The sequence below is a fragment of the Sus scrofa genome, chromosome 8 (genome assembly GCF_054392235.1).
Source record: "Sus scrofa isolate SSC_HxYL_T2T_F1_AM1 chromosome 8, Sscrofa_HxYL_maternal_Yorkshire_Landrace_v2.0, whole genome shotgun sequence".
NCBI lineage: Eukaryota > Metazoa > Chordata > Mammalia > Artiodactyla > Suidae > Sus > Sus scrofa.
The window spans coordinates 95,962,865-95,985,603 of record NC_139390.1 but is presented as its reverse complement, the minus strand read 5'-3'; the positions used below and the strand labels follow the sequence as shown (position 1 = coordinate 95,985,603).

The window sequence follows — 22,739 nt, the reverse complement described above, 5'->3', positions numbered from 1 at the left end:
ACTGCAAACAACTGTAAACAATGAGAAGTTTCAGACTTACCCCATCACCATCAACCAAATTTACCCCACCTCACTCCATCATAGGCAACCACTGCGACTACTTTTGGGTATATCAATCCTGAGGTGCTTTGGGCAAATATAAACATACACTTATTTTCCCTCTTTCTTCTTCTTCTTTTTTTTTTTTTTTTTGTCTTTTTGTCTTTTTGCCTTTTCTAGGGACGCTTCCCGTGGCATATGGAGGTTCCCAGGCTAGGGGTCGAATTGGAGCTGCAGCAGCCGGCCTGCATCACAGCATCACAGCCACAGCAACTCGGGGTCTGAGCTGCATCTGCAACCTAACCCACAGCTCACAGCCACATGGATCCTTAACCCACTGAGTAAGGCCAGGGATCGAACCTGCAACCTCATGGTTCCTAGTTGGATTTGTTAACCACTGAGCCATGACTGGAACTCCTCCCTCTTCATTCTAAAGAAAAGCAACTTGCCATAGATAGTACTCTGAAAATTGCTTTATCACCTGATGATGTATTTTGAGCTTTTTAAATATCAGCATATAGAAATTTTCCTTATTTTCTTTACCTGCATCACAAGAGAGGTATATTACCAGTCCCCTACTGATAAACAGTTGGGTTGTTTTCCACTCTTTGTGTTATAGATGCCATTTAAGTGAATCACTTTACAGCTATTGTCATCCTATCTATGCAGAAAAGTGTATCAACTCAATTCTGGGAAGTGGTATTTGTTGATCATTGGGTAAAGGCACATAATTTGATATATCAGTTTAACTCTTTTCATAGGCATTACACAATTTGTTATCCCACCCACCAGCAATGTATGACAGAACCTGTTTCCCTTTAGCCTAGCCAATGGAATATGTTCTCATCCTTTTCATTCTTGCTAATCTGAGAAGTGAAGATGGTTTCGGTTTACTTTTAATTTGCATTTCTCTCATGAGTGAGGTTGAAATTTTTTTGATTTCTCTTTAAGGTATATTTAAATTTGTTTTCCTGTGCTCTATCTGATCATTCTTTCATCTTTCACAAATACATGTTTGTGAGGTATTTACATAATTAGGAAGAAAGATCTTACAGATGAAATGAAAATGCTTTTTCCCTAGTTTCTCACTTGTTTCTAGAGTTGATTACAGTGTTGTTGTTGTTGTCATTGTTGTTGTTGTTTTTCTCCTTTGTTTCACCCTGCAGAAGTTTTTGACTTTGGTATAGTCAAATTTATCAATATTTTCCTTTATGGATTCTGAATACTGAATCATAACTGAAAAAAACTTCCACACTCTTAAGCTCATAAAAAAGTTTGCATATATTTTATTCACTTTATTTTTTAAATGGAATCCTCGCTCTCCTCTTGCACATTTATAACTGCATTAGCTAGTACTTGTAGTACAATCTTGAAAAGGAATGGTGAGAGAAAACATTCTTTCTTATAACCAATCTTACTGAAAAAGATTCAAGTTTCTCACCATTGAGTGTGACATTAACTATATGACTTTTTGTAGATAATATTTTTGAAGTTAAGGAAGTTTTCCTATATTTCTAGTTAAATTAAGTGTTTCTATCATGAATGGGCATTGGCTTTTGCTAATATTTTTTTCTGCATCTATTAATATAATCATGGTATTTTTCCTTTTTTTTGGCCTGTTGATGCGATGGATTATATAAAATGCTATTTGGATGCTGAACCAGCCTTGCATACCTGGTATAAACCTCACTTGGTTATGGTGTATAATTATTTTTATACACAGGTGAATTTGATTTCCTAATATTTTGTTGAGGATTTTTGTTTATGAGAGATATTGGTTTCTACATTTCTTTTTATGCCTTTGTCTGGTTTTATTTTTAGGGTAAGCTGGCCTTGTAGAATGAGTTAGTAGGACGCATCCCCTTTGCTTCTATCCTCTGAATGAGATCACAGAAATTTATTCCTTAAACCTTATAAACCTTGTTTTACAAGATTATTACTTACTGATTCAGTTTCTTTAGTAGATATATACATATTTGGACTGTCTATTCTTGTATAACTTTTGGAAAATTATGTCTTTAAGGAATTTGTCCATTTCATCTAAGTTATCAGATTTGTGCACTCAGACCTATTCATAGATATCCTTTACTATGCTTTTAATGTATTAGGGATCTGTAGTGATGACCCTCTTTCTCACTTCTCATATTAATTTGTATCATTCCTCCTTTCCCCTTAGTTAGGCTGGCCAGAGGCTTTTCAATGTTATTGATTGCAGTTGTGCATTTCTCTTCCCCCAGATCACTTAAGTTCTAATTAAACACCAGCAAGCTAGCCTCAAGTTAACTGGCTTCCCCTGAGTATCTGTATTATTTCAAAATGGTTAATTTTACCCCTCTCCCTGCCAGAAGCCTGAAGGTATTTTTCCCTAATGGATACTGTGGGAACCTGGGAGATCTCCTAAATATAAATCCCACAATGACTGGAGTTGTTAATTCTCAGACTTGTCCATACTGGGCCTCCAATAAATTGTCAATTACAGTTCAGCACTGGCCCTTCCAGCACTCGTTCCTACAGTAGTTTCTGCTTGTATGTTTCTGCTCTGGAAGCTGTAACTCCCTGTATTCACCAGTCTTTCTCTCCAACCTTGGGGACAGCAGTTAGTCCTATGTTCCTTCCTCTCTTTCTTATAGACACAAAAAGAAGTGTTGATTTTGTAGTCTGTTCAAATTCTGACTTGTTCTTAGGACACACTGTGACTCCCAAGGTCCTTACATGTGGAAAGAGAAACTACTCCAGTTCTTACTGATTTTTTTTTTACTATCAGCTCCGCTTGCTGCTCCCGGCCAACAGTACTGATGTCAGAGCTTTTAATAGTTTAATATTTTGATAACTATCTTGAGTAATTTCCTTTCCAATATAATAGTTGTCCTTTTCATTCAACTTTTTTTCAACCTAATTTCATCTCCTACATAAACTTTACTAAAAAAATAAGAAATAAAAGTAGTTGGGAGGGAGGGGGCATTGGTTGGTACAGACATCCATATCCCTTCCAGATTCTTTCACTCCTAAGAAAGCTTGGTAAAAACCATTGTTAGCAAAACACCTCAAGAGGATGAGAAAAGAAGAAAAGTTATTTTCCCAAGGACCTTGGGATTGGAGAAGCTGGGCAAATTTCCAGCCTCCCCGCTTATCTTTTTTTGGCTACAGTGAAGCAAAACATCTTTTCCTAAACACAACCATCCCTAAAGGACAAAAGTCAGTTAACACTTTGATCATCATATATTTAGACCAATTCAGTATACATTGGAATCATGAATCATTCTGGTAATAATGAAACTGCTGTGACACGTTAGGCAAATATTCACTCTCGGAATCTCAAGTATCCATGTATCATGCATCCACTTACATCACTCAAAGAGAAGTCTGAGGATAAAATTTCTTATAATATATCTTTTAGCTATGAAAATTCTCTATCACCTAAGTATTTCTGACTACACTGGAAGAGAGAGTATCCAAGTATGAAATCATTTATAAGATACTCTATTCTGAATTTTTAAAAAGTAAAAAATATGCAGTGTGTGTGTATAGTAATTAGTTTCATAAGTCATCAAGCTGCATGTTTGTACCTCATTTAAAAAAAAAGCTTATAAAAACAGATTAGCTACTTATGCATTTTAAAAGAGTGAATACTAATCCTGTACTTGAAATTTTCTTTCCCCATATTCTACAATCTCTCTTTTTTTCCTCCTTTTTCAGAGAGCTTTGAGTTGGTCAAAGAAATTCTAAGCTCTTGTACATTTTAACTTACGATAAACATTTTTTTCAGAGAAGATGAGGTTGAATGAGTCCTCTGACCACCACCATTTCTAACATTAACACCCCAAATATTTACTCACAAAAACATAAGGACCCACAACTTTAGTTCTTGTTGCTTACCTACTGGATTTCTTGTTTAGTGCTTCTTAAGTTTCAATCTCTGTTGGAAAGTTCTCCTTTGGTTAAAGCCAATGAAATCTACAATCTGAAGGAGAAATGTACACTTCACCATTTTGGATTATAATTTATTTTTAATCCAGCATCATAAAATGTCTCAAGTTTTTAGGATACAATGGTCATATTCTTCTGAAACAATCCTTCATCACTGGTAAATACATATATACATATATATATCTGTATATATGTATATATATATGTGTATATGTGTAATATACACATATATGTATATATTTGTGTATATATATATATGTATGTGTGTGTATATATATATAGGGTCTTTGCTTAGAATGGTCTGGGGTGCAATCCTAGCCTTCTAGTATCATTTTTTTCCCCAAGTGGTGGTGGTGTTGTTCCTCATTTCCCCAAATCAATGTAATGTTTAGGTTCTAGGTCTTTGTGCTAATCCATATTCAACACCAACCTTTGAGGCTGATGAAAAGACTGATGGGAAAATGTCAACTGGCAAAGATAAATGACATAAATTTTCTTAAATGAAAAAAATAAGTTAAAAACTACTAAGGCAACCATACAAATTGGGAAAATCCAGCACCTTCAGACTTTCTAACTCCCCATTTCTCTACAATTTCTGCAGAAGACCTGTCCAGACCTAAGAAACTTGCCTTGCTATTACAAAGAAGAACTTCTGGTGACTCTTCTGTAAAACTTGACTACTAATGCAAATAATCTCAGTTCATTAAGAATTTTTTAAATTCACACTGAGTGAATTTAAATTATCTGTCTTCAAGGCAGTCCAAAGTTTAGATTTGCTTGAGGTAAGTAAGCAAATTTTACCTAAGGAGCCACAGATGAGACTAAACCTAGATTTAAAACTAGGTCATTGTGCTTACACACTCTGCTCTATTGCCTGTGCATTGTCACTAGCTTCCACAGAACACACCGCACTTAAGTTTTGAAATTTCACCTCATACTATAAAGGTTAGACAGAGATGCAGAGATTTCTATGCATTTATTAAGAGCGCATGAAAGAAATTACTTGAAATTACAGGTATTTAAATTTGTTATCTCTGCTTAGCACACATCATTTTCTCATGGACACACAAAATTATGTTTATAGCCACATTTTCTTATTTTGCTTGATTATCAAGAGACATGAAGTTAAATGTGGGAACACATTTGCAATGAATAGGAAATTCTGGTCTCTTTCTATTTACGTTTTCCTTGAGGTTGCCAATTTAACATTTTTATTTAACAATGTTTCATAAGAACGAAAACATCTATAACTAATATATGGATAATAATAATTTCATAATAGTTACTGATTTTATTCTAAGTGTTTTACATAAGTTATTTTAATTCTCACATTTTCCTTTCGAGGTATAAACCATTATTTTCTCCATCAGTAGAGACAGAGACTCAAGGGTAACCTTTTTACATTCTTTTTTCATGTAATATTTTCCATTATGATCTATCCCGGGAGACTAGATATAGTTCCCTATGCTATAGTGACAGTAGGACCTTATTGTCTATCCATTCTAAATCTATCCATTCTAAATGTAATCATTTTGCATCTATTAACCCCAAACTCCCAGTCCATCCCACTCCCTGCCCCCTTCCCCTTGACAATGACAAGTCTGTTCCCCATGTCTGAGCGTTTCTCATTTGTAAATAGGTTCATTTGTGCCATATTTTAGACTCCACATATAAATGGTACTATATAGTATTTGTCCTTCTCTTTCAGACTTATCTCACTTAGGATGATAATCTATAGCTGTATCCACGTCAAGGGCAACCTTTTTAACAACTATGACATGGAAACTATATATAACTATGCTTGCATGCAACTGGACCCAATGTATGTATCCTTATAAGGATAGGTTAGGGATGCAGATTGCAGAGGAGTGACATTCTATTTGTATTACTAAAAGTAAGGAGGAAAAAATGGACTGTGAGGGATGGAAGAATCCATCAGAGCTTCTTAAGATAAAATTGAGAAGAAATGAAAAAGCACTTAAATTGATATTTATTTAAATATGAAGCAATTTAGCCTGAATTACCCAGTTAGACTATTTACATTGCTGACATAAATGAGGAAATTTTTCCATTTCCCTCCTATCATTTCTATATATAAGATTAAATTATGCCCTATCCATCTTTATTCTAAAGTATGCAGTGAAATAGAAAAAAATGATTTAAAATTGCTTGAACATATTACAAATTGTTTGAAGAATATTCTATATTAAATTTGAAAATGCCCTCATCACCACCCATGCCCTTTTATTATGATTTTACCTTATTTTCTTATAAAAAATGCACAGGTGTCCTTTACTGATTAATATTTTATATTGAATATGATTTATAACATTCTCTTTTATTGGGTACATGTCAAGTACGTCAGGTTTTAATACATTGGCTACCCTGCACCATACCACATTAACTTATTTTTATTCCACTTGTCATAAATTTGGCAATAAATTTGTCAGGAAACTGTTTTCAATAAATACACTGAAATTAGTTTGTATTGACCTCAGTATTTAAGAGGGATTCTGAAATATGGTATAACTGTAGGTCAATAACTAATAAAATTCAAAATCCTATGTTTTGACAAGTTTTTTCCTATTGGTAGATCCCCCCAAACCAAATAGCTATTACGTACTGGGGGAGGCAGTTATATCTCTAGTACTGTCTTAATTTCTAGATGGTTATAAAAAACCATGGCCTCCTTTCAGAGATACATAGAGACTAAAGTCCATAGGAAGATGGACCAACTTAATCAGTGAAGTCCTAGCCAATCTGACCACATTGAAGATGGGGATGAGGTGATTTTTTGAAAAAGAAAAAAAAAAAGCTTAGCCTTGTTTGTGGAACTATATAGAGAGTATACACTTTACTGATAACTTTAAACAGTATTTCTTTTCTAATTTTATAGCACTGAGTTTGAAAATGCAATCATCTCTTTACATCTTTGTCTTTCACCACACCTCTTTCTGTAGCTGAAAATCTAGAGTCTTGTGAAAAGAACTATGTCAGGAATAACTGAGGTGTTATCTGAGGATTTCCAGGTTTGCTGCCCATGCTGGACTTTAGTTAAAAACTCCAAATTAAAACTTCTGAATGGTTGCTGAGGTGCCTAAAGGAAAGAATAATGCTGAAAACTGAAGTTTCCCTGCACTAAGGAAAACATACCTTTCTGAGTAACCAATGAGATGCATTCTATAACTCAATCATACATATAGAACAATTTTACTCTCCAATCCAAATTCTTGGTAATCAACTTGTATAAACCTGCATTAATTTACTCTTTTTTCCCATAAAAAATCCTATCCATTTTCCTCTGGTAAGACACTGTTTTGGGATCCTCCTGAATCTGAGATCCCTGAACAGCAATTCTAAGACCCCAAATAAATTGCCTTTTTGCCTCCTTTATAGTTGTGGACCTTTCTAGTGACAGTGTTAGAACTGATCTAAATCAATTTTCTATTATATAAATAAGTAAAGCTTTAAGAATATTAAATTACTTAATTGAAAAATACATTAATTAATGAAGAATATGTATATGTATTAACAAGATCAAAACCACTACTAGGTCCTCCAGTAAGCTAAGAAAGCGTGGTCAACAAAGCAGATCTATTTCCCGCACCTGTAGAGCTTCGGACGTCTAGTGAGGGAAAGGGAAGCAACACTAAATACCTTGTGATACAATTTCAAGGTACTACTAGCACTATGGAAAAAATAAACAGGATGCAACTAGATGACCTCATCAAGCTTACAGGAACAGGGAAAGCTTCTGTAAGAAAAGAGCCTTTTACCCAAGATACCAAGGACACAGAGATGTGTAGTCAGACATGCAATCATTTTTGATTCTATGGTGCACTGTTTTCTGTCAGGTTTTAACATTTCTGAATTTAAGGTATAAATTAGGAGTTCCCGTCGTGGCGCAGTGGTTAACGAATCCGACTAGGAACCATGAGGTTGCGGGTTCGGTCCCTGCCCTTGCTCAGTGGGTTAACGATCCGGCGTTGCCGTGAGCTGTGGTGTAGGTTGCAGACACGGCTCGGATCCCGCGTTGCTGTGGCTCTGGCACACAGAGCCGATTCAACCCCTAGCCTGGGAACACAGCTCCGATTCAACCCCTAGCCTGGGAACCTCCATATGCCGCGGAAGCGGCCCAAGAAATAGCAACAAAACCAACAACAAAAAGACAAAAAAAAAAAAAAAAAAGATATAAATTAAAGTCAGTGCAGTATCCCCAACTGACAGTCCCTTTTCAGGGCCGCACCTGCCGCATATTAAGTCCCCAAGCTAGATGTCCAATCAGAGCTACAGCTGCTGGCCTACTCCAGAGCCACAGCAACTCCGGATCCCAGCCGCGTCTACGACCTACACCACAGCTCACAGCAACGCCCTTAACTCACTGAGTGAGGCCACGGATCCAACTCACGTCCCCATGGGTACTAGTGGGGTTACTTACCGCTGAGCCAACACGAGACAGTGCCCCTTTCTCTCTCCCTCTCTCAGGAGCCCAGAGGTTTTCTCAGGCAACCTGGTTCTCTCAGGAATCTGCGCGCTTTCTCGCGAGATTCTCACGCTCTCCTGCTCTTGCGTTTTCGTGTTCTCACAAGATCTGGCGCTTTTTCCCCTCCGTCCTTCCTTTGTTCTCAGCCGCAGAGAAAATATTATTATAAAATCAAAATAAAATATCACTACACACCTACCAAAATGGCTTAAAAATAATCCCAGATGTTGGCAAGGATACGGAGGAACTGGATCACTCATGCTGCTTGTGGAAATGGGATATAAAATGGTAAGCCACTCCAGCATTCTAAAGTTTTAGCCTGTTTCTTTTAAAACAGAACATGCACTAACCTTATGACTTAGGAATTACACTCTTGGGCATTTAATCCAGGAGAAGATGAATGTTCCCTAGCAACTTTATTAATAGCCAAAAATTGGGAAGAGTCCAGGTATCCTTCCACTCGTGGACGATTAAACTATGACACGCCTACGCTATGAAGTACTCATTAATAAAAAAGAGCAAACTTTGAAACATGTGTAAATATTGAGGGCATCTAATGCTCAGACTTTAGTTTCAAATACCAGTCTCCAATATGAGGAGCCGGGGATTCTTGGATTAACGGATGATTGTAGAACCAATGAAGTAAATACCTAAAATAAGCCTGGAACGTCTTGCTTGTACTGCCAACAACTGAGGAAGTTAATAAGGAAAGAAATGAAGAACGACAATGACGGGGTTATGTAAAAGGGACACAAGCACCAACTAAATGATTTCCCAAAGCTGGAACAGTTTAAACAACAAAATAAATAGTATTGGAATATAAACTGAACTATAGAATAAATAACCATCAGTCTATAATGACTAAGTAAATGCTGAAATAAATAAATAAATGAGACAGAAGATACAAATCTCCTGCAGAAGAATTCCATGTAATTTATGTAGATGCTGCACCCTCAAGGAGGTGGGGCTTAACTCCCACTTGTTAAGTATGGACTATGCATAGTGACTTCCTTCCTAAGGTTATCAGTTTGGAAAGGAGAAAAAAAAAACTTCAGTGGAGAAACCTGACGAATACTAACTCAGGTAATCAAGATTAATATCAACAGTGATAAGTCATATTGATAGCCTATGCTCTTGATAGTGAAAATGAAAATGACGCTTTACCTTTGTGGTCTTCCTCCCAAAACCCATAACCCTTGTCTGATCATGAGAAAAAACATCAGACAAATCCAGCTGAGGGGCATTCTTCAAAATATCTTAGCAGTACTCTTCAAAACTGGCAAGGTTATCAAAAACAGAAAAATTCTGAGAAACCATCACAGCCAAGAGGAACCTAAAGAGACTTGTCAGCTAATTGTAATGTGGTTTTCTGAGTGGGACCCTGGAAAAGAGAAGATAGCATTTAGGTAAGTAGTAAGAAAAATAAATACAGCACCTCCTTTAATGATAATGTATCATTATTTTTCATTAATTGTTCCAGTTGTCCTGTATCAATGTAAGATGTTAATAATGGTTAACTGTGAGTTCCCATTGTGGCTCAGCAGTTTAAGAACCTGACTAGTATCCATGAGGATGCTTGGATTTGGCATTGCTGTGGCTATGGCATAGGCTGGCAGCTGCAGCTCCAATTAGATGCCTTAGCTTGGGAACTTCCATACGCTGCAGGTGTGGCCCTAAAAAAGAAATAATGATGATGGGAAACTGGGTGTGGGGCAAGTCAGAACTCTGAACCATCTTCATAATTTTCTATAACTAAAGATAAATTAAAAATATACTATCAAAAAAGTTAAAAAATAAAAAAATTAAAACTTACATATATTCTGTGTATATAATATCCTTAAAATGACAGTATTGCAGAGATGGAGGGCATTTAGTGGTTGCCAGGAGTTATAAAAGGAGGAGGATCAGGAAAGGAGGTAGCTGTGGCTATAAAAGGGCGTTAACAAGGGATCATTGTGATGGAATTGGTCTTTATGTTGACTATGATCGTAGTCACTTGACTCTCCACATGATAAAATTGTATGAAAATAGACACACAAATGACTGCATATAAGATTGGTGAAAATTAATGTTGGATGTATGAATGTTAATTTTTTGATTGGGATATTATACTATAATTATGGAAAGTGTTAATTGGCAGGAACTAGGCCAAAGGCTGACAAGGGTATCTCTGTACTATTTCTTAGAACTACATGTGTATCTGTAATTATCAATAGTTTAATAAAAATATTATTGTGCCTTACAATTACAGCGGTAGATTTAGTGGTGTAAAATAGATGAAGTAGGATAGAGATACAAGGCTGTGAAGATCATCTCAGAGAGAGAGATAGGGAGAGGATGTCACATGCAAAAAGACTTGATGTAAAACAGATTATACTGCATTTATTGAAGAAGCAATGAAAAAGAGCCCATGTGGCTGGAATTTCCGTGTCTAGGAGATAGTGGGTCAATATGAGGTTGATGAGAAATAAATAGTGACCATCTTGATGAGCCTTTTAGGGCACATCAAAATTTTGTTCTTAATTTTACATGTCTTTGTAAGCCATGAAATTGGGAAATGTTGTTTAGCATTATCTTTTCAGTCAATACAGCCATGGATAGTTTCTACTATTGAAATGCTGTGATACTTAGAAATCTTCACTCTTGTAAGATTAATTATGTGCACTTCTTGGCCAGATTTTTCTGTATTTCTACCACAGTGCCATATCCTCCTGGATATTTGACCTTGGGATAATTACTCAACCCTCATAAACCTCAGTTTTTCATACGATGTTTGCACAGACTTGCCTACCTACCAGTCACCAAACCATCATGAGCATGTGATCAGGAGTGAAAAAATTAGTCCATGTGTAGCACCTAGCATAGTGTGTCGCACCTATTAATCATTACAAAATAGCCATTAATTTCTGTTTCTCATAGGCTTTTAAGAATTATACAACTAATATAGATTAATTATATAAAATGTCAGAAAATAAAGATGAAATAGATCTTAAATACTGTTATGCTACCCTGCCTCCATTATCACCCTTAATGACCATGCACCAGTTCAACTCAATTGTAATGGAAAAGGAAGATCCTGAGGGACAATTAGGACTCAGCCACATCAGTTTCTTCCTCACTAATTGTAAAGGCCCAGGATAACACTTTTTAGTGCTATATATCCAAAACAGAGGAGAGCACACAAAGTATTTGCTAAATGGATGAGTAAATTAACATTGATATATAATGGCCTTTATTTTCCCTGTGAAGTAAGATACCTTGTCAACAAAGAGAGGAATGGGAAAGAATGAGGGAGAGAGAGGATTTCAAAGTGGTGAATCTTTGAAATAACAGCTGCAGGAATGTAAAACATAGCAGAGATATAAAAAGGATTAATGCCAGAGGGTGTTGATGTTCCAGCAGAATGTAAAGACCATACATACATGTGCAGTATCACAAATTGAAGAATTTTTTGTAATATTCTCTCCAGTTACAGCCTAGGATTAAAATCAGAGAAATACGTAGCCAAATTGAGCCAGTAGTAAGAGCAGGCAGATAAGAGTAGAAGAAACAAGACTTATGTATGCTGATTAAGGAGTGTATTTCACATAAAAAGAGGGTGGAGTTGAGGTGGGGTAGACTGTAGAGGTATATAGGACTAAGATACTGAAAGAATAGAACATTAGAATTCTGAAAATAGTATATTCAAATTGTTCTACACTTCATCTGTCAATAGGACAATGATAAGGTTCAGGTAATGTCTTGGAGGCATTTTTTTACTTCATTATCTTCATATACTATTGATTATTTGCCTTGTCTCATAAATTAGTAAATAAATTATTTGTATCTTGGCAAATTATAAATTAGAAACAACTGGTATGAGCACAACTATTTAGATGTTCATTTTTTATTCACTTAATTACAATTTTGAGAGTATTTCACAATGTAAAAATGTATTTTCATTGTAATATTTTATCAAATATGTAAATATAAGTATATTGGGAATACATATAATGATATGTTTAATAATTGGTTGCACAATCAGAACAGATTTGAGATTAATATCCAAGGGGATGAAAGAGCAGTTGTCCGTGCATTTAATTAATGTAAAATATTAAACAGAAACTGCAATTAAAGAGAGTTGAGAGACCAGAAGGGGGAGCTCTCACACCCTAACATGAAAGCAGAGCCCACCAGAAAAAAGAAAGACTTCTCTTTTTCCTGGCCAACTCAGCCAATGAAAAGCCATGGATTTTTTTGTTTTCTACCTCTCCCAATTTTCTTTTCCTTTCTGTAAAAATTGTCTCTTTCTCTTGCTGTGAGGGGACCTGCACATGGCTCACTACCACTTCATATACCTAATTCCAGTTCTTTGCTGATCCCATATAGACCCATCTTTGCTGGGGAAATATCTGGTAGTCTTTTTGTTTCTGGTCAACACTAGACATTAATAAGAAAATAAATAATAGAAATTGAAATAGAGATATAGAATAATTACTGGAAATTAACCCTGATTTTAAATTTAACCCAACATATTTATTCAGGAATAATTTATGCTTTCTTTCATAATAAGAGAACAACTTTATAAAGAAATTTAAAAATAAAAAAATAAATTTAAAAAGAGGGCCAGCCTGGGCAATGTAAACAAACAACGACAAACAACAACACAACAACACATGCCCTAAAGAAATCATTTTCCCTTTCTGAGTCTTAATTTTCTCATTTGGAAATGAAAATAATTGGTTTCTATTTTTAGTCAGAATTTTTTCCCCAAAAGTTCTTTATGACAACACAGGAAATAAATACGGAAAATGATTTTTTTAATTTAAGAAAAATCTGAATAAAAGGAAAAAAGAAGGAAAACAATTAGATGAAACCAGGAGAAATAATCCTACCTATAAATAGGATTGTTGGTAATTATATTTTTCTAAGGTGAAATTATTTTGTAAGTCATTAACTTTACAAATGTGAAGTATTATTTTTGTAATCAAACATGTGAAAGAAGAAAGACCTGAGGCTTTAGTATGCAGAGAACTGATGTTTTTTACACCAGCCCTAAAGTATCAGTATAACTAAAGCTTCTATTAATGCAAGAGAGAAGCAAAGATTATAAGAATATGCCTTTGGTTCTTTTTCTTCTCACACACAAAAATGACACAACTCTTTAAAACAAAATACAGATTACTGATATAGCAGATCATCCCTAGAGGAAAGGGATAGAAAGAGCAATGGACCAATAGTGCCAAGAGGAAAAAGTCTTAGATGGAATGGCCATGTAAGCCGCAAGTTTGAACCAAAAGAAATTTGTCAGAATAGATTGAGTCAGTCTTTTATCTTTTACACAGCTGGTCAAAGAAATAAGCCACTTCTAAAAATATAATCACCAGCTATTTTTATAGAACTCATATAAAAAGAAAAAAATCTTGTGAAGTGGCTAAGATCCTTTTCAGATTTTCAATCCTGTATTATCAACATTGCTTTTTTATTCATTTACTTTAACTCTTTATTGAGTTTGAATTTTGTGTCTATATGGGTTTTTTCATAGTAATGTATAAATAAAGCAGTGTGTAGCACACATGTATAATTAAATTATATGTGCTTCTTCCTATCTTTGGCCATGGTACCTATAGCTCCCCCCACCAAAAAAATAGGTAATTTTCATTACCAGCATTTGTTCATATAGTTGAACAGCAAAAAACACAGAAAAGATCTTAGACACAGTGTATATAAAGATGTTATAGTTTAAAATTCAAAATTTTAATATCTAGGTGTTTTCATTGTGGCTCAGTGGTTAATGAATCTGACTAGGAACCATGAAGTTGCAAGTTCGATCCCTGGCCACGCTCAGTGGGTTAAGGATACGGCTGCAGGTGTGGCCCTAGAAAAGACAAAAAAAAGAAACAAAATGTAATATCTAAAAATAACTTAATAAAATATTTTCATTTCCTCCTTTTTGACTTGTAATAAATAACCTTTTCCAGCTAGATGCTATATTAGTTTTATTTATTTATTTATTTATTTTTGTCTTTTTGCTATTTCTTTGGGCCGCACCCGCGGCATATGGAGGTTCTCAGGCTAGGGGTCGAATAGGAGCTGTAGCCACTGGCCTACGCCAGAGCCACAGCAACGCGGGATCTGAGCCACGTCTGCAACCTACACCACAGCTCACGGCAACGCCGGATCGTTAACCCACTGAGCAAGGGCAGGGATCGAACCCTCAACCTCATGGTTCCTAGTCGGATTCGTTAACCACTGCGCCACGACGGGAACTCCCAATTTTATAATCATTTATTTACATTATTTTATCATTATATTTTATGTGACTTTACTATCAATTTATGATTATCTAAAAGGACATTTTCAATGAGCACCACTAAAGCCTTTTTCTATGGTATATATACCTTTTTGTCTTTTTTGTGAACTTTTATTTACAATCTAATTGTGAGCATTATTTGAATGAGCTAAACTCTGGATATGTTCTCAGATATTTTCCTACTGTTTTTTTCTTTATCCTGATTGTACATTAAAAAATAGAACTACCAATTCTAAAAAAAATTCCCAGAGTAGCTATTCAAATGTAGCCTGTAGATGTCTCTCTTAGACTCATCCAGTCAATACAATGTGTTCCTTTCTCCTCCTTGAGTTGGAATTCACCATACACTGAAACATTGTTTGGGCATCAAGATTACTTATTCATGTTACTCATCTGGTACTTGTTCCATGAGGTACTATCAGTATATTCAAACACACTGCTCAGTGTTGAGATAACATAATTTGCAAAGCAAAGGGAAAAATAATAGCTTTTTTATTTTTAGAGAGTTGAGTTTCCCTGGTTCAAGATTAAAATTGTTAGACATAGGCTGAATGGTTGAAAGTAATGGCAACTGAAGCAAAAGAGATATAATTCAGCAGAGTTTCCATCGTGGCTCAGTTTGTTAAGAACCCAACATTGTATCTGTGAGGATGCAGGTTCAATCCCTGGTCTCACTCAGTGGGCTAAGGATCCTGTGTTGCTACAAACTGCAGCAAAGTTTGCAGATGCGGCTTGGATTTTGTGTTGCTGTGATTGTGGCATAGGCCTCAGCTGCAGCTTCAACTCAGTCCCTAGCCCAAGAACTTCCATATGCCACAGGTGTGTCAATAAAAAGATTTTAAAAAGAGAGAAAGAGTGATATAATTCACATCTGTGAAGAAATAAATATATAACAACAGCAATATATACAGCACTGTACAATTTTTGTGTACATAGAGATCTAGTGTGATTTAAATTTACTAAGTTCTGATTTATCAAATAATGAAAAAAACCACAAAGTTAGAAATTATATCTGTAACCCATTGGATAGATGCACAATATGGTAGAATTTAAAGGCATATTCATTTTTTGTATGTAGTTTGTTTATTTTGTTTTAATTTTTTTTTAAAATTATACAATTTTTAAAGTTCACTTTCCACTTACAATCATTACAAAATATACAATCATTACAAAATAGTGGCTATATAACCCCATGTTGCATAATGCATCTTTGAGCCTATCTTACACCCAATAATTTGTACCTTCCATTCCCCCTCCCCTATATTGCCCCCCCGTATTGGTATCACTATTTTTTGTATCTGTGAGCCAGCTTCTTTTTGGTTTTATTCAAAACTTTGTTGTATTTTTTATTTTCCACATATAAGTGATATACAATATTTTCTTTCTCTGTCTGACTTATTTCACTTAGCATAATACCCCCTTAGTCCACCCATGTTGCTGCAAATGGCAAAATTTTATTCTTTTTTATGGCTGAGTAGTATTTCCATACATATATACATACAAATATATATACACTTACTAGTAGTATTCATATATATATACATACACACACACACACACATACATATGTATCTATCACATCTTCTTTATCTATTCCTTTAAGCAACCCAGACACTTGGGTTGCTTCCATATCTTGGCTATTGAAGACAATGCTGCTAGGAACATTGGGGCGCATGTATCTTTTCAAATTATTGTTTTTAGTTTTTTCAGATATATACCCAGAAGTGGAATTGCTGGGCCACATGGTAGTTCTATTTTCAGTTTTTTTGAGAAATGTCCCTATTGCTTTCTATTTTGTATCCCAACCAAAAGGTGATATTTCACTGTGGTTTTGATTTGCATTTCCCTGATGATTAGCAGTGATGAACATCTTTTGTGTATAAGGTGATATTTCATTGTGGTTTTGATTTGCATTTCCCTGATGATTAGCAGTGATGAACATCTTTTGTGTGCCTGTTGGCCATCTGTATTTCCTTTTTGGAAAAATGTCTATTTAGTTATTCTAACCATTTTTAATTGTTCTTTTTTTGAAGTTGAGTTGTATGAGCTGTTTATATATGTTGGATATTAATCCTTTATTGATCATATCCTTTGCAAATATTTTCTCCCATTCAGTTGGCTGCCTTTTGTTTTGTAGATGGTTTCCTTTGCTGGTGCAAAAACTTTTAAGTTTAATTAGCTCCGATTTATTTATATTTGCTTTTATGTCCTTACTTTAGGAAATATATCCAAAAAAATATTGCTCGGATTTATGTCAAAGAGTGTTCTGCCTATATTCTCCTCCACAAGTTTTCTAGTACCCGGACTTAAATTTAAGCTTTTACTCTATTTTGGGTTAATTTTTGTATGTGGAATTAGAGAATGTTCTAATTTCATTCTTTTACATGTAGTTATCCAGTTTTCCCCATACCACTTATTGAAGAGATCTTCTCCATTGCATATTTTTTTTTAAATTATTAATCCATTGTATATTCTTAAAGCCTCATTCAGTTCTTGATTATCAATTTCTTCCTTCTATAGTTATCTTCAGCGCTTTATGTAAGCAAAGTAATTTATCCATATGCTCCCTTTGCACTTATATCATGTCATGAACTGTAATCAAACTTAACAAAAGAAGATTTGTATTTATAAAATTATTGAAATTGTAAGTCAGTTTTTAAAGTTTCATAGCTTTTATAAAATTATTGAAACTGTAAGTCAGTTTTTAAAGTTTCATAGCTTTCTATATGAAACATTTTTCTTTAAGGTTTATCCATGTTTTTGTTTTTATTAATGGTTAATTAATAACTTAACCAGTTATTAATTAGCTTTTGAAAAACCTATGCAGATATGCATGTACATTTCCAGAAGTGGAAAATAGCAATTTTTAATAAATACTATAGTTAAAATTGGCACTGATCTTTATATCTGAGATGGAACATTCTATTTATTGGTTTTGATAGCCATTTTAAATCATTGTTACAAACAGAGCTTATTGTCTCTTATAACTCTTGTGTTTTGCATTAAAATTTGTTTGTATTACAGCTAAAATTTATTTCATCCAGCCCTGTCATTTTGTAATCAAACTGTTTATAAATATGCTTGTACTATGATACTTTATAAGTCCAATAGGTAATATATACTTATGGAAAATATTAAATGACACTGACTTATTTATTGGTTGGCTTTCCTCCCATTACTATCTGCCATTTGCCAAGTTTCTCTATCTATGGACAGGTTTTGATACTAGTTTTCCATTTTGTGAAGCTATTGGATGCATTTTAGGCATATTTAACTTCCTTTTAAATACAAATAATAGAATACTACACCATAAGAAAATTAAAACTAACAATCATACAAAGACCTTATTAAATCCAAATCCTCCCTTATTCTGCGTATAGTGGAGCATCTGAAACATGGCAGGGGAAAAACATACAATCATACTCATTGGTCTCATTTTACCAAACTCAGATGAGCCCTTAATTGTACTTGGCAGACATATACTTTTCACATGGTCCAGTCACTTTCTCAGTCTCTAAGGTGACTATTTCATCCCTCCTTCTGCTCCATAAATTTCCATAAATTTTCCTTCACTCTCAGCTGATGACTTTATTACTCATTTATGTGATAGATATCATCCTTTCTTGTCTACATAGGCTAGAATCTGATAAATCTTCTCTTTTTCTACTATATAACTAATAGTTCTCTCTCTATTGGATTGTTTTCATGATGTTAACTCTGTTATTTAAAACACGGTTATACAAACAACCAATCTCTCTTGATGCAGGCTCCTCTTTAACTGTTCTTCATTTGTCTCCTTCATTTACAATGAATTTATTTCACTAGGTTCACCTTCCTTGTGTGTCTTGAATCTAGTTATATGTGGTAAATATAATCAAATTTATTACTTACGTTATAAATTAATATAATATATAATTAGATTTGGTGAACATCAGAAAAGAAGACAATTCTGATATCAAGCTGATTTGCTATATTAATCATGGTATTTCAGTATTTTATATCCTTAATTACTATGTTGTGTTTGTTTGATATTTATTTCTTCAGTAAAGAGGTGAAACAATGCCTGTTATTATTTTCCTTGTATTTTCTGAAGGTTTTGCTTCATAGTGTTTGACGTTGGGTTCTTTTCTCAGAGTTATTTATAATGATGCTCTTAATTATATCTCTATCATACTGTATTAGTTTGCTAGCACTGCCATATCAAAGTACCACAAACAGTAGATTAAACAGAAGAAATTCATTTTCTACCGTTCTGGAGGCTAGAACTTTGAGATTAAGCAGATTTCATTTGTTCTGAGGCCTCTCTCCTTGGCTTGCAGAAGGCCAACTTCTGTCTTCATATGGTCTTTCTGCCTGTGTCCTTATCTCCTCTTCTTAAAAGGAGACCAATCCTATTGGATTAGGGCCTACTCTAATGAACTCAATTAATTTGACTATCTCTTTAAAAGCCCTATCTACCAATAACAGTCACGTCCTAAGATACTTGGCGGGGGGATAGGACTTCAACATATGAATTTGGAGAGGGTACAGTTCAGTCCGTAACATATGCTTTTCAAATTAAAATTGTCCTTCTTTGGGTGTTTCATGTAATCATAAAACTCACTTTGTCCATGTTAGGATCTCATGTCCTACTACATTTTGGAGCCTTTTTTTTAAAGCTATACTTATGTAACTTATTTTAAAACATTGCTTGTTATTATTCCCCCAATTATAAAATCTATAAAGTCATAGGAAACTGGGAAATAGAGAAAACTAAAATTATGATGACAATATTATCCATAATTCCAGAAACATATTAATGTTAAACACATACTTTCTCTCATATAAACTCATGTGTGCGCATACACATAAACACAAATACAAATTTGAAATCATAGTGAAAATTTAATGTAATTCTATATGACAGTAATATTCCTGATAGTTTAAATTTTCTACTTGTACATTAAACGACCATAATTCATAGAATATATATTTACTTTTGCTTTCCTGTCACTGAATAAATATTGAACAGGCATTAGGATCTTCTCAGAATTCTCAGTAATAAAAAATACACCCAGTAATACATCCTCATAAAATACTGTTCCATTTTGATAATTATTATGTCCAGTGTCACATAATATCAAAACTCTTAAATTGTTTAAATGTTAACTGAGGGGCTTCCTCAGGAAGTAGTAGAAATATAACAATATTTTTAGTCTACATTTTCCAACCTAGGCTTCTACCTCTCATTTTTCATTATGATAATCATAGTTCCTGACCAGTTCATGGGAGAGTGATTCAAATGGGACCCCTTACCACTGCAGGCTCTCCCATGCTATATCCTTTGGTTAGGTGAATGCACCTTCTTCTTGAAGTCACTTCCTCTCTCCTCATATGCTAGGAATCCAGCATTTCACATCCAGTTACTCCTTTGCCTATCTGCTCCTCTTGATGATTTATCAGACAAAATGAGAAAGACAGTAACCTCCCACAAAATTTCTTTCTATGTGGTTCATGGATAACTTTGAGATTCTTTGTCTGGACACACTCTGAGAGTAGAGGCTGATCCCAAAACATTAGTGACCTCTGTTCCCTCACTACCAGAATATTGGCCAGTATGTTGCCTATTGCTCTGGATTTCCACAAGTGCAAAACAACACAAATTAAACTGTCACCTCCAAATAATCTTGAGGAAGGAAGCTTTTCTCTTTTGACTCAAGATTAGAGGAAGTGACAACCCACACTTCCTGGTAGGAGGGCTGGAATTTCAGAATACCCAGCATCTCTCATAAAAACAAAAATCCCCAAAACATTCTTCTCATTAATAAAATTCTGTCTCATCCATGTTTATAATCTTTCTGATTATTGTGGTAGCAGTCATTGTGGTCACAGTGGTAGGTAGCAAAATATGACAGGAAATACAGATTTTAGCTACGTGTATAATGTTTAACTATTTAGTGAAAATAAATGTGATAAAATTTAACAGCTGCTAATACTAGAGGATGGAATATATCTGTTCATCATTTAGTATTTGTTCTTAAGTGCCTTTTAAAATTTTCTCAATAATATAGAAATAAAAGGTTGTTAGCTCAGGTCAGCATTTCTCTTGCCAACCTATGTTATTTGAAAATGGTTTAATAAAACTGTCTTTATCCCCACACTAAGCTCATGATTTTGGTAACACAAAGGAGAGTTTACAATAGTAATCATGTTATTAAAAATTTATAGATAGATTTTTAAATTTTTTTCTTTTTTATTTCTCTTCCTCTCAAGACTTCAGCTAAAAAAAAAAAAAAAGAGGACAGTATGATAGTTATACCTCTACTCCTTATCTTTTACAATATTCCATGGCACTGAAGATGCCATATAAACTCTTTTTGACAGTATCATTCTTTCTCACTTTAATTCATAAGACTGAAATTATGTCAGCATCTTCCTAAAATATTGGCAAGCTTTTCACCATACCCTGGGATAAATTATCCTATTCTATGTTGTATTATGCCACACTATTTTTAATTTTTTTATTAAATCCAAAATTATAATTGAGCATATATACTGTACCTAATACTATTCTATGTATGAGAATATCGCAGTAAAACCAATGTAAATTAAATTAATTAAAGCTAGAAATCATACAGTCTAACAGGTAGTATGAAGTGCCCCTTACAGTTGGGTAGTCATATCTAGAGATACTTGACATTAATACTGAGACTTAGCTGCAAATAATGTATTTCAATTTCAGTTCCTGGGAGCAGTGACCCTTGACAAAAAGATAAGAACTCAGATATCAGGAACATTTGGGGGCTGTGTTATGGATATAACTTGTGTGTGTCCGTTTGTGTATCTCTGTGTGTGTGTGTGTGTGTGTGTGTGTAGTGGGCAAGGGATTGGTTCCAAGGTCCCATGAAGCAGGACTTACAGCTTTATTGATTCAATGCTGGAAAGATAACCTGCTATCCTGTTTCAATGTTGCAAAGTTAATTTCATAATTTGGCTCTGTCAAGCACACACAAGATAAAGCCAGTCGAAGTCCTGGCTGATTATTCTAGTAAAGATACAGTGAGTCATTTTTAGATTCAGAGACTTTATAGAAAAAAATTAGCAACAGATGCCAGCTTCCCAGGATCTTTGTCCCAATATCAAAAAAGATGACACTGAAATAAAAGGGCCAAATGACTACAACATGTCTAGTGGGATTCTGTGTTGCTGAGGAGCTTATACTTGACTGAAGCTGAGCAGTTTTATGTGTTAAAGCTTTATTCTGAGTGTGGAGTTCCGGAAGCCTCCTATCTCATAAGAACCCAGGAAGTGAAGAGAAACTGAGAGGAGGTGGAGGGGAGTGAGCAAGAGATGGCCTTGGAGAAGATCTTTCTTTATATGTCTTCTATCCTCTTGTGTTATAAGAGTATCATCAGGCATCTGCCAAGATTCAGACTAGCTGTGAATATGTGCACATTTTCTAAAGTGCTGTGAGGCATGAACAAAACTTTTGGAAGTCATTGAAAATGCTTAATGCATTCCTTTTTCATTTTTTCCCTATAGATATTTCCAACATGCAATATAAAAGAAATTAATCAACTGTCATTACTGTGTGCTATGTCAGTTTTAAGCAACTTTCAGATAAGCTAAAAGATGATATAAAATAGCATTATTCCTAGCACTCCACTTTATTAAATTTCATTGGTAATAGACTACCCTCAGCCATTCTTCAGAAGGATTTGGGTATTAAGCTGCACTCCAGGGATCACCTTTTCACTTATTCCACTGAATAGCACTTGTCTCTTGCCTACCATATTAACTTGGGTTGCCACTACTATGCCTCAAACGTAATTCCTAAAAATGACTAGTGAGACCCCTAAGAAGTAGTTTTCCCCTAAGAAATATTTGCTAGTCTGATTAGCCAATATTTCATTTTTTGCCTCTTTTTAAAGAATAAGTAGTGTTTCAGTATTTAATGTATAATCCAAAACCAGCTCTTAATCATAGATTTTAGTGCCTATTAGTCTAGTATTTGCTGCT

At 34.6% G+C, this 22,739-nt stretch overlaps 1 long non-coding RNA gene across 10 annotated transcripts in view; it reads right to left on the bottom strand.

Moving 5' to 3' along the window:
• LOC102166855 (uncharacterized) overlaps positions 1-8,487 on the bottom strand; it is a 550,511-nt gene extending 542,024 nt beyond the window's left edge. For all 10 annotated transcript variants that reach the window (XR_014812964.1, XR_014812960.1, XR_014812961.1 and 7 more), the window contains exons 1-2: positions 8,405-8,487; positions 3,916-4,000 (exon numbers count right to left, since the gene is read on the bottom strand). This is a non-coding gene — a long non-coding RNA (uncharacterized LOC102166855). The remainder of the gene's footprint in view (positions 1-3,915; positions 4,001-8,404) is intronic.
• Positions 8,488-22,739: the final 14,252 nt, after the last annotated feature.